Consider the following 12,913-nt stretch of genomic DNA (forward strand, 5'->3'; position numbering starts at 1 on the left):
ATATTATTTCTTCTCAAAATGGTATTTTGTTTCCAAATGATACACACAAACCACCATAAATAGAAATTCATAAGAACCAGTTGAAAACTGATGTGCTAAATGTTTAACATTATGATGAATGGAAAACACTCCTTCTGCAATCATCATAATGACTGAAGCCTTTTTCCATGTTCAGTGTTACACTTTCAACAGACAGTACAGACATAAGTGCGTTGTAAATATCTAAGAATATTGTTTTTATACACATAACACACATATACACGCTAACAAGTATTTTTTTATTTTTAAAACAAAAAAAAAATACAGCGATCATCCCAACCAACACCAAGTTGCTTTTCCAGTGATCTACATGAAAACAGTAATAAAATCCACAGTAATTAAAAAAAAGAAGTTGAAGAAACTTCAATCGTCTTTTTTTTTTTTTTTTCCAAACTCTGCATTCCTTTTTTATTCTTGAAAGTTTCTGCTCTGGACATTTCATCACATTTAAATAGGCTTTGCTTGTAAAAAAAAAAAAAAAAAAAAAAAAAGATTATGATAACTATAACCTACCAAATATTTACCCCTGAGCTATGAATGCATGTTGCTGCAACAGGATCTGCAGCCCGCCCTGTGAATGGCTGCAATTAACTTTGAGTGATGACAGAAATAATAATGTGAATACACACTGGTGTAGAAGGGGCAGTTACCTGCAGTCTAATATCGCTTTGAGGAATGGCCTAAATACATGGTATACAGTCATGGGAAAAATTATTAGACCACTTTTGTTTTCTTCTAGTTCTTCTTTGTCGTAACGTCTGGTACCACTAAAGGTAATATTACTGAAATAATACAATGAACATAACAAAAAAATATTATATTATTATATTTTATGTCCCCTTTGACATGCTTAAACCTTATTGTAATCACAGAGTATAAAAGAGGCAATTTCATGTCATAAGTAGTACTGCAGATGCAAAGTCTTAGACTGGTTTTCTGCTAACATTCAAGTTGCTGCACATCTCAGAAGTTGTCAGCTCTCATACTCTACCTAAAAAAAAAGAATAATGTGAAGCCTCAAAGGCAGCAAACTTGGCACTGCAGGAAATTGGCATGAGTGAGAGAAAGGTAACCATTAAACTGAAGATCTCCAAGACAGCTGTTCATTAGAACAGGCAGACGAAGACCTGGATACGCTTTACCGGGATCACATGGATTAGACTGAGTTGATGTCCACTCCAGCCAACTTACTTGTTGGTAGGAGGCCTGGAGAAGCCAACAAACCAGACTGTCTGTCCCGTACAGCAAAACATTGGGGTGTATCAGTGATGATCTGGGGCCGTTTCAGTATGGGTGGAAAAGGGCAAATGCAACTGTGTGAAGGGTGAATGAACCAGGTCAATACAGGGATACTCTTGAAAGCAGTCTTCTTCTATCAGCTGGAAAATCCATTCCTGCCTCAAATGACTGGATTTTCCAACAAGTCACACAGCTAGGTCAGTTGAAGCCTGGATGGAGAACCTTAACATTCAAACCATGCCTTAGCAGCTCCATCACCAGATCTTAATCCAGTTGAAAATCTGCTGCACATCATCAAACTCCAAATGGGGAACCAAAAGTCAAAAAAACAAAGCAGATCTGTTTGAACTTTTTGCAACAGGAATGGGCTGCTGTGGCAGCAGAACTGTGTCAGAAACTGGTGGAAAGTATGCCAAGACACATGGCTGTTGTCATCAAAAACAATGGTTATGCAGTCAAGCACCAACTTCTGTGTGTTTAATGACTAAAACAGACAGAAAAAATATGAAATGTCTTAAAGCTGTTTTTGGCAGTTCAATGCCATAGGTATAAATGTGAGAACCTAAGTAATTTGTTTTTAATCAAGAAAACGTATCAACCAATAAATTAAACTCTTACAAGCTATTTTTGTTGATTTTTTTGAATCTGTCCAAACAAATCTACATTTTTTTTACCAGGCATTTAAATGAGTGTGTGTGTAAACTTTGTTCACAAAAAAAAGAAATAAGTGAATAATTTGAGTAGAATTATCCTCAAAAAAAGATAAAAGCTTGATTTTCTACGTTATAATTGTTTATTTTTTAAGAACCCTAGTGACTAATTTTATACACCCAAGCCTGAAAACAGGCACAAGTTTGGTTTGGTCAGGCACCGATGGGAGATCTGGGGGTTTGATCAAGTTGGACCCTTCAGACGATGAATAAATCAATTAGAAGAGCTTAAACTGCAGCTCCTCCTTGTCTTAAGTCTGGCTCCAAAGGCACATGAGACCCCATTAACACCCTGTTTATAATTGCAGAAATAAACATGTTTGTTGTGCCTTGTTTATTTCTAAGATATGAAGCCAACAGGTTTTGCATAATTAGGTCTAATGAGGGGCTAACCTATCTGTCAGACGGGCACACTGGGGCTGTAAGTTGGGAAGGTGAAAACCTGCTGAAACTCCACCTCCGGTCAGGTTGAGTCAGCATCTACAATAAGTCAACTCCCATCATGGGGCTGACATCACTCAAACCATGTCCACAGTTGAGTTGTACACAGTCAGTGGTTTGATTCAAAACGTTACACCAAGCAAATTATCAACAATGGCAAATGAGGCATGTTGGGCCCATACTGCAGGCTTCAGACTCAATCTCATCACTGCTTGTCTAGCTCCCGAAGGACACCTGAAGTAACTGTCTGGCTTTGACTACCTTCACAAAGTGTTTGGCTATGAGCAAGCAAACTTCAAATGATGAAAAAGGTTGAATTGTGTACATCAAATGGAAATATGTACAAATTCTGTCATAGGAGTTCCACAGGGTGCTGTTCTGGGTCCCCTGATGAAATTATGTGAACTACACATATTGACTTGTGCCTTGGAGAAAAGTTTCAGAGGATTTACAGATTATTCAGTTATTCAATCTGGTAGAACTACTCAGTCTGTTTTCTCACAGTTTTTACTTCATAATTATACACATCACTGATTTTAGAGCTAATATCTTGCTCTTACCATCAGTAAAGTTGTCTCGTTCTCAATGCAGCCAGTGTCTTAAATGTGAAGACAAACAGGAGATGTGTCAAATGGTCAGCTGTTTGGTAAAAGGTGTCTTGCCTCTCCATGAAATATAATAAATATAATAGATAAACAGAAATCTCAGAAAGGAACTCGAGAGGATCACATTAGCACCGTGTTCTGAGGACAAATTAAACTTATGGCAAGTTTTGATCATTTTCTCCAATTAGATGCTGTAATTCTTAAAGCTGATTGTCATCTATCCCCCTGCAGCAAAGCCAGAGGGGGCAGCCAGAAGGAGGACACCACAGACACCTCACTCTCCTCCTGTCTGTCTGTCTGTCTGCAGTGTGGCTGTAATCCACGTCTGTTAGTCATCTGGGCATCGTTTGCCTGGAGGGCGAATCCCTTTCTCCTGCAAAAAGAGCATTATAGATCGCCTCACAGGCCAGAACCTTCACTTTCAGCTCAGTGGATACTTAGTGATGACACTAACATTAGAGGACAGCTCATTTAGCTTGCTTCTTCACATTTCTTAAACAAAAATGTTTCAATTTGTGGAGAAGCTGCAAAACTTGGACTGCAGAGCCACGTCATTTTGTTGACTTTGTTGTTGCATCTTCCTGTTTTGAAAGTCAGAGGAGTGGAATTCAAAGACAAATGTGTCATAAATCTGCTTTCTGCACTGACGGCTCTCCATTACAGATGCTCAGGCCTTACTTCATGTTCGCAGAATAAGATGGGATGACTGAACTCTTAGGGTAAATGTGAGATTGAGATGTGAGAGTCGGAAAATTCAAGAGTTGAGTTAAAAGAATTTGCAGTGAAAGTTGTAACATAATGAATTCTTGTTTGTTGCTCAACACATGAGAGGTTTTGCGCAGATCTTTTTACTTGTTTCTATTTTAAGCAGAGTGACGGTGTTTATTACTTGAATGAGGCTCCAGATGTTTATCATCTATAAGGGTTTACTTGGGTGTGAAAACATGATCCTTATCTGGCCTGAAACTTCAACATCTCTGTCTAATCCCTCACCAGCATGACTTGATGTGGTCTCGTATCTCTCTTAAGCCTCCCTAACTGCCGACAGCAGCTCCTTTTCTGCCCCCCAGGCCCAACTGAAGGCTGAACATCAGAGCTGTGATCCCTGCAGGCACACGCTGAGCTGCTGCAGACAGAGACAAGGTTAGAGCTCAATGGGTCAAGTGAAAGGACTTTGGGGGGGCTGTGTGTGTGTGTGTGTGTGTGTGTGTGTGTGTGTGTGTGTGTGTGTGTGTGTGTGTGTGTGTGTGTGTGTGTGTGTGTGTGTGTGTGTGTGTGTGTGTGTGTGTGTGTGTGTGTGTGTGTGTTTTGGGTGATCTTGCAGAGATCAAGGTGTGCAGAGATCAAGGTGTGATCCACCCAAACCTGATCCGTCTGCTGCCCTTCACACTGATCTCTAATCATAAACAAAGCTGAGTCCTCTTGGCTGCAGGGTCAGAGTGGCAGCAGCAGCAGCATTGTTAGAAGTGGAGAGTGGTTAAACAAGGGCAGGGGAGGGGTGTGTGTGTGTGTGTGTGTGTGTGTGTGTGTGTGTGTGTGTGTGTGTGTGTGTGTGTGTGTGTGTGTGTGTGTGTGTGTGTGTGTGTGTGTGTGTGTGTGTGTGTGTGTGTGTGTGTTGACATGCTCCATTCCTTCAGGTGTTTGATAAGTTTCTAATAGCCTCTGATGGGAAAACAGAGAATTAGCGGCTCAGCCTGGCGTGATGTTTGTACTTCATTCATCACAACGTCATCGTCTCCAGCGTGGTTATCTCTAAGAGCTTGGGGCTAATCCACAAAGGATTAGCAAATTACACCAATCTGGTCCAAACAAATCAAAGGGAGACCCTGATTTTTCTGGGATTTACAGAAAAGTTCGTGTTTTAGAAATGCAGTGGTCTTATTTCTTATCTCATCATGATGTAAATGTAGTGAATTATGGCTCTGTGAGTTGGTTTGGTTTGGTTTGGGTAGAGGGTAACTACAGCTGATAGGCTTAGAGACTTCTGCTGCATTCATCCTCAGATGGTCCAAGTTTCCAAATTAAGGGTCCGTTTACACGACAACGGTTTTAGGGTGGAACGCAAACATTTTGTTGTGTTTCAGCCTCGCATTTACACTGAAACAGTGTTTTAGCCGACCTTAAACATAAACTTTTTGAAAACAGCCTCCAGAGTGGAATTTTTCTGAAACGCTGCCGACACTGTGCTGTGTAAACAGTAAGCTGGTGTCTTCAGAGGAAACAATGACATCATACTCACACTTCACCCATACAACAGTACCGTTGTTACAATTGTCGCGAACTACCGTGTTGAGCTTGTGCTGCTTGATCTGCAGTATCTGCTGACTGTCTTTCAACAAAATGTGCAGCTGTTGCTCCACTTTTGAAATTCACCAATACACCAGATGACCAGCTCAACTCTACTTCTGTGGAGACCTCCCAAAAACTGCTTCTGGACAAGACAGTTATAGCGCCAACTACAGGCCTGGCATGCTTACTACAGCGTTATCAGTCCCTCAGCGTTTCTGTGTAAACGCAGATTTTTTTCACAGTGTCCAGCATTTTCAGATGAAACGTTGTCATGTAAACAGGGCCTAAGAGGTGAATCTTGTTACTCCTCTTTCAAGAATTCAAATTTAACTTAATCCGATTGTTGACAAACACACTGCCGACAGATGAAGAGCAGTTAAACATACAAGCTTACATTTATATATATGACATAAAAAAAATAAACCGACAAAAGTTTGTTAAAGTTTACCAAAATCATGACTACACCAGTTCTCACATTTGGCACAGAGGTTAAGAAAAAAACCTGGTATCAAGGAGAGTAAGTTCCTGCACTCTTCTGCCTGATGAAGAATAGAAGGTACAAAAAAGTGTCCCACACTAATTTTTTGTTTGACCACCCTTGGCTTTGACTAAGGCGCACATTCACTGTTTAACTGTCATTGCTGTAATGAGCTTCTGCAATGTCACAACATTTATTCCTGTCCAGAGTTGCTTGAGATCTTCATTAAGGTCTTGTATTGATGATGGGTGAGTGGCAGGCAAAGTCTCTTCCTGCGCATCCCAAAGATTATCAGTGGGGTTAAGGTCTGGGCTCTGTGGAAGTCAATCTGTGTGTGAAAATGATGTCTCATGCTCCCTGAACCACTCTTTCACAGTTTGAGCCCGATGAATCCTGGCATTGTTATCAGGGAGGAAAAGTGATGGAGTAACCCTCGGACTGCATCCCCCCACCTCCCAGACTTGGACAGTAGGCACTAGGCATGTTAGGTCTCTTCTTACCCTGATGTACCCATCACTCAGGAGCAGAGTGAATCTGGATTCATCAGGCGACATGACCTTCTTCCATTGCTCCAGAGTCCAATCTTTATGCAACATGACAAATTGAAGCCATTTTATTTTTCCAATTTGACTCCCGGATCTGTGGTTTTTCTTTTCTGCTGTACAGCAGCCTTAAGTTGTACTATTGTTTCTTTAAAGCTCTGGTTTCTTTTTGATCTCAGAGGGTTTGCTCATTAGTATCATTCAGGATCTTTTTCTGATCACATTTCTCTCTGAAAGATAACGGTTCCTCACTGTTCTTCCAGTTTTTAATGAGTTGGACCTTAACTCTTAACCCAATTTTTATTATTTCAGGAATCTGCTCAAATGTTTTGTTTGCCCGGTGTATGCCGGTAATTTGACCTTTCTGAAACTGATTTACATCTGTGTGTCAGGAAGAAATGCTCTAGATCCAGATTCAGACCCGTTCTGTGGTGAACTTTTAAAACCCAGGCATGTTTTACTTTGTAACTTGGCTGTGAGTTTCTGCTCGGCATCATTACTCAGAAACATGACCAAGAAGTATGTCAAATATTTCCCTGCCTGTTCCTTAAATCATTAAAACGGCGTGTTGGATCAGGTCCTTGTAGCTGGATCTGGATCTGTGTCTCTACATATTCGTAATATAGGTAAGTGCAGCACTTGACCGCTGCTGCCAGGTGGGCTCCTGTGGGCCTAAGAGTCTGTAGTATCTGACAGGTGTGTGTGTGTGTGTGTGTGTGTGTGTGTGTGTGTGTGTGTTAAACCCAGGTTACAGAGATCTGTGCCAAGTGTGAGCAAATCAAACAAACAGAAAATCACAAACATGGAGCAGGTTTTTGTTTCCCTCCCAAACTGCAGCTCCCCCTCCTCCTTCCTGGATGCAGTGTGTCAGGGTTGAACAGTTAGAGATGTGTGTGTTGGGTTTAGTGTGAATGTACTAAGTGTAATCCACAGATCCTGTTTGTGTCCCCTGTTGCTCCCACTGAACCAGTGCTTGTGGAAATCCCCCTGCAGAGGCTCGGCCTGCGGCACTGATCAGGGAGAAGGAACGCCCACGTCAGGCCTCAGCGCAGCTTTTATCAGCTTTTATTTGCTGCTCTTAGTGTTTCTGCGTGCCAACCAAGACAACGAGATTTTGAGACTGATTTTCCTGTGTGAAGATTTGGTTTTGTTTCACTTGTGCAGAAGTTTCCAGGGAATAATCACTCATTCATTTACTGAACTGTAAGAGTGTTGGAGTTAAATGGTTACCGTTATTTAGACTTATCCGGCATTAATTCATCTTGACTCAGCACCTGATGAAGAGGCTAAACTGACCTTTGACCTGCAGGGTAACACAGATGACATCACTGAAACACCTTTTCTTACACTCCATAAGAGGAAAATAGTTTGTTGAAGAATGACAAAACTTTTTCTGAAGGTTGGACTATGACATGAAAAGAACGGATGTTAGTAACTGTAGAGGTTTGGGTCCACAGCAAATATATGAGACAGGGGAGTCCCAAAACTCCTGGTAAGATACATGGGTCTTCACATTAATGGGGCATAAGGATTTAAAGAGACATGCATGAGCCTGAGCCTACCAAGGCTTCATGAAGAAAAGGAAAACTTTTAAACTCAGTCTTAAAGTAGAGAAACTGTCAGACCCTGGATCCTCAGCCTTAGATGATTCCTAAGAAGATGAGTCTGATAAGTGAAGGATGCCTCCCACACTACTTTTGGAGACTGTTTAAAAGGGAGTTTTCAGGACATGGTGATCCATCAAGAGCTTTGTAAGAATATTTAGGATGCCAAAAACAAAAAATTCTGAGTCCAAACCCTGAAAGAAAAGTCCAGGTTGTTTCCCAAATATCTGAGTGTATCTGTCCATGCTGCTTGGGGATTCCTCAGGACGATCCCGGACTGTCTGAACCTGGACTGACTGCATGAGACTTTCTTGGCTGTGCAGAAAACACAATTCATTAACGCCAAATTCTGACTTCTGTTCAAACATCACCAGCCTGGTGCTTCTGCCATTTTAGAAGCTAACGCATCTTTTGAAACTGTAAAATTAGCTTCAGCATCTTTTCTGGGTGCATCCAGGGCAGATGTCTGTTGGAGTCTGAGTTTGTTCCCAGCTTCTCGTCAGTTGCTCTTCTACACATCCAGCTTGCACTTCTGTTGTTGCATTCCATACAAAAACACTGAGAGCAAAATATAAGGTTTCAAATAAGCCCTGTCAAAACATTTTGTGAATCATCCCTGTCCTAATCCAGACAGTGCTTGAGCCTGAGTCCATGTCCAAGTCATCCAAGTTCAGGTGGAGGCACGAGCACTACAGCACTGTTTGCTGGTAAGATAAAAAGCCTATACTCCAGTTTTTAAAGGTAGCAACCAAGGTGACGCTTTGAGGGGAGGAATACAGCTTTCTCTGAATCCTTTCAACACATATCAGAGGCGTTTTGGCATCTCTGTGTGAGCATTTCACTTTTTATGTTAATAACGGCAGTATGGAAAAAGATATAGAAAGGCAGAGAGACTAACAACATCACACAGCTAGGCTTGAAGATGTGACACAGAGAGTATTGGCTGTTGGGAGCCAAAACGCTTGCACTAAAGTGTCGGCTTGGGAGCCCAAACATGGGTCTTCAAAAACACATGGAACTTATTTGCCTTTTGTTTTGCTTTTTGCCCCCACCCTTCAGAAAATCTGGGCACGCCACTGTTGAAGAGTGGAAAAGAAGACAACTTCAGACGAGGGCCTTGGTCAGACTCTCATGATTCCACATCAGCGTATCTTTTGGGCGTGACGCCGTCTCCTTTGAAGTTTTATGATCAGACTTACTGAATAAAATCTTTTGTGCCACGGCTCTAACTGTTAATATTTAAGCTCCAGGATCAATATCCCTTTGTCATTTCAGAGGAGAAAAAACTCTCTTATCTCAGAGTAACGCTAATCTCTGGTACCGTGAATGAAGCGTTATCAGAAAAGCTGAATAACACACAGTGTTTGTGTGAATTTATTTCACAACACCTGAGCCTCTCACCTGTGTGTGCTCTTACCTGACTGTGTGTCTTTATCAAGGAAATCAAAGACTGTTTACACTCATACATGTTTTATACACAAATCCTCAACACACACCTTCACACACGCTCATGCAGCTGCACAGAGAAAGTGACAGGAGAGTATTTACACATCAAACAGACGCTGAGTGGAGGCAGAGCGCTGCTCGTACGGTAGGTTAGTCAGCGCTGCTGGAGCCACAGTTTTCATATCAATAAAAAGCTGCAGAGGAAAAATAATAAAGTCATTCACTTTTTTGAGAGTGTGTTTATTTTTTCTGCAAAGTGTCTGGAAGCTCTTCCCAAGAAATGAGCTGTAGAGGAAGTCAGGAGTTTGACGTTAGGTGTTTATTTACTCAGCTGGGGCTATCAGTGATTGGAGATAACTGAGCTGAGCGCACAGTTCCCTGGAATCTTCAGCCAGTCATGGAAAGATGAGTCTAAAAGAGACTGACTGTTTGGAGATTTACTTCACTTCTAGCTTTTGTTTGTCTGCACATCTTCAGACTGGCTTTTAATACACAGTCATGTACTGATATGTTATTTTGTTTTGTTTTAGTTTTATCAGATTTTATCCGATTTTATTTTGCTGACGTGTTCCATTGTTACTTTCTTTTAATCTACTTTTATTTCTTATCTTATTATCTATTTTTATATGGAAAGCACTTTGGTCACCTCGAGTGTTGTAAAGTGCTCTATAAATAAATTTTGATTGAGTGATTTAATTGACACCTACATCTTAATTCATTAAGTATAACACTTAAGTGTTTAATTTTCTGTGTGCCAGATTAAAAACAAAAAAAGAAAACAGAATTTTCCTTTACATTTAAATAAAAGGCATGCCCTATTCTGCTTAAAAACATAAAGCTATGATTTATTTATGCATTAAATTAATTTATACCTTCCACAATTTCCCCATGCAAGTGCACTGCATATCAGGTGAGCCTAAATACAAGACTGAAAAAAATAAGAGAGAAGAAACTATTGTTAACTGGTGGGATTACCTGCCCATGCAACAAGTTAATTTTACTTGACAAGACATGAAGGAATGATTTGGCCTTTACAAATATTCACAAGTCTTAAAACAAAAAGGAAATGCTGGTATTTAGATTAAAATACTCAGAAACAAACTTCACAATTATAAGTTAAATTTACTTTAAAAATGAATGAAGCATGATTAAATGCTTCAGTATGTTGAAAGAAAGTTTTTGTGCCAAAAGCACAAAGTTTTTGTACAAGCATTGCTCATAAATATAAACCCTATGATGTGTAACTGCGTCTGTAGTTGTGGTGTCTCTTTCACATTGTTTGTGCGAGTCTGAGCCTTTCTTTCGGTGTTTAACTGATGTTTCAAGTCTTTGTCTTAAGTCAAGTGTCTTAAAGCTGTCACTGAATTCTGAAACAAGTTTCAGTTAAGTGAAAGAACCACATTGGCTAATGTTGACAGTTTTTGACAAATTTAAAGATCCTTTGACTGAGACAAAAACACAGATAAGATCATACTGTGAACTCAGAAACAAGGTGATATATCCGTCATGTCTAAATCTTAGAGTTTAATCCTGGAATAAATAATCTGTAGTGTGTGTTGGAGCAGTTAACCATCAGGTATTTCTCAACACAGCAGATAAATCTAAATATATAGCTGCTAGGAGATAATCATTGCCTCCTCTTTACTTAATCACAAAATTCTTGGCATTAACACACACCACGGCTTTTCTCCCTCACAGAAGATAACTGTACAGATAGAGGTTAAAAGATGAAGGCCAATAGTATGCAGGCTCCCTCAGGCCTCCTCCTCCTCCTCCTCCTCTCTGTTCCTCTTTCTTATTGTGGTCTGCTATCTTGATCTGTGGCGTCTTGTCCTGTATATGGATAACCTTCACATTAAGTGTTCTCTGAAAGGTGCCGAGCAGGAGGAACAGGTCTCAGCACGTATCGCTCCAGCTCCGGCTCCAGCTCTGCTCCTGCTGTGGATGTTGTGCCTGCTGCAGAAATAATAATGAGGGCGGGTGATCAGGATGTCAGGGCCCAGCCTGTGCTTTTGAAAAACTGTTCAGAGAAAGAAGTTTAATTAATGTACAAGAACCAGGTTTTTGGAAGAGACACAGAAACCTACAACTTTTGTCGTAATCCTGCATCCTTCATATGTGGTTGTCGACCAAAACAAAATACATTTGAAAACAGCCTTTAAGACTCTACAACAAGCTCACCACAAAAATCAACCTTACACTTCAAAAACTCAAACCCAAAGAAGTGCTGGTGTCTCATTTTTAATGAAAACATCTCCATAGACCTAATGAGCCGCATTCACCTGACAAGCCCAGAACAACACAGAGAGTTGAGATAAATATGAGTCCACCTGACAATTTTACACACCTTTTTCCTTTTTGTGATCCACCTCTACCCTTGCTGGCACACTGACATATTTTTCTCCTCTTAATGTCCCTTTATTTCATTTTACTAGCGCTAAATAAATCCATCAGTTGCACCCCATGGCCTCTTTTGAAGAGTGTATTCCTGAGCAGAGCTCTGATGCCTGTTTGTGACAGCAGCATTCCTCTGGAGAAGCAGAATGAATATAAAAAGACTCTAACTAGCACTAATTGAGAAGTGTGTATTGCAGTCTCTTTGGGGTGCCAGCGCTCTGTCACCTTCCCTGATAAGCCCTCTCCATGTGCTCCGCCCGCCTGCTCTCAGAGGGGCTGCTCGGACATGTCCCTGCAAAGCGAGGCCTCTCAGCTCCAAGATGGAGCAGTTTAAAGGGACTTTCTCTGCTCACTCGCATGCAGTTTTTACCCCGAGAGATCAAATAAACTGTTAGGGCAATGCTCTGAAGGACTGGAGAGAGAAAGCGGAGCTGAAGGCAAGTCACAGCTCAGAGCCCCACGTGACGTTAGCTTTCAGCGCTGTTTATCTTTCAGGAGCACCCTGAGGATATGTAAGCTGCGTCAGAGAGGCAGCAGAGCTCCAACTGCCCGCCTTTGATCCACCGAGGAGCTGCAGTTCAGTTTCGATGGAGTGATAAAAAAAAGGTTTTTGAAGAATGAGTCACGGGACGAATCATTCTTCAAGAATCAGAGAGGAGGCAAGAGATGAGGGCAAAAAATAGATCAAATACATTTCTAATGACTCTATCAGGGTTAAGGAGGTAAAAGAAAAAAAAGCTCTGCAAGGGTGAACCAGGGTTGAGGAGGAATTCAAGCACGGCTTAACAACCAAGAAGAGAGATAAAGCAAAGCATAAAAGGTTAAAGGTTATAAGCTCTGTTTGTGCAAATAGTCCATGAAGAAGATGCCAGAAGAGTCCAGATGAGGAAGGTGTAGCAACTGGGTCACCCAGAGAGCCATTTTACCAAGTAAATACAAATAATCTTTAACTTTACAGACTTGATTTGCAGCCAGTCAAACTTTTAAAATCCCACAGGTAATCCAACAGTTCAACTTCCAAAAAACATAAACTGGGACTTCATTGAAACATCCCCTCTCGACTTTTAAGATGTTAGATACACCAGCCTCTTTATTAGGCACACCTGTCCAACTGCTCATTAAC

Source organism: Halichoeres trimaculatus, unplaced genomic scaffold, assembly GCF_033239565.1.
Source record: "Halichoeres trimaculatus isolate MK-OKI-2021-1 unplaced genomic scaffold, fHalTri1.1 fHalTri1_scaffold_9, whole genome shotgun sequence".
Lineage (NCBI taxonomy): Eukaryota > Metazoa > Chordata > Actinopteri > Labriformes > Labridae > Halichoeres > Halichoeres trimaculatus.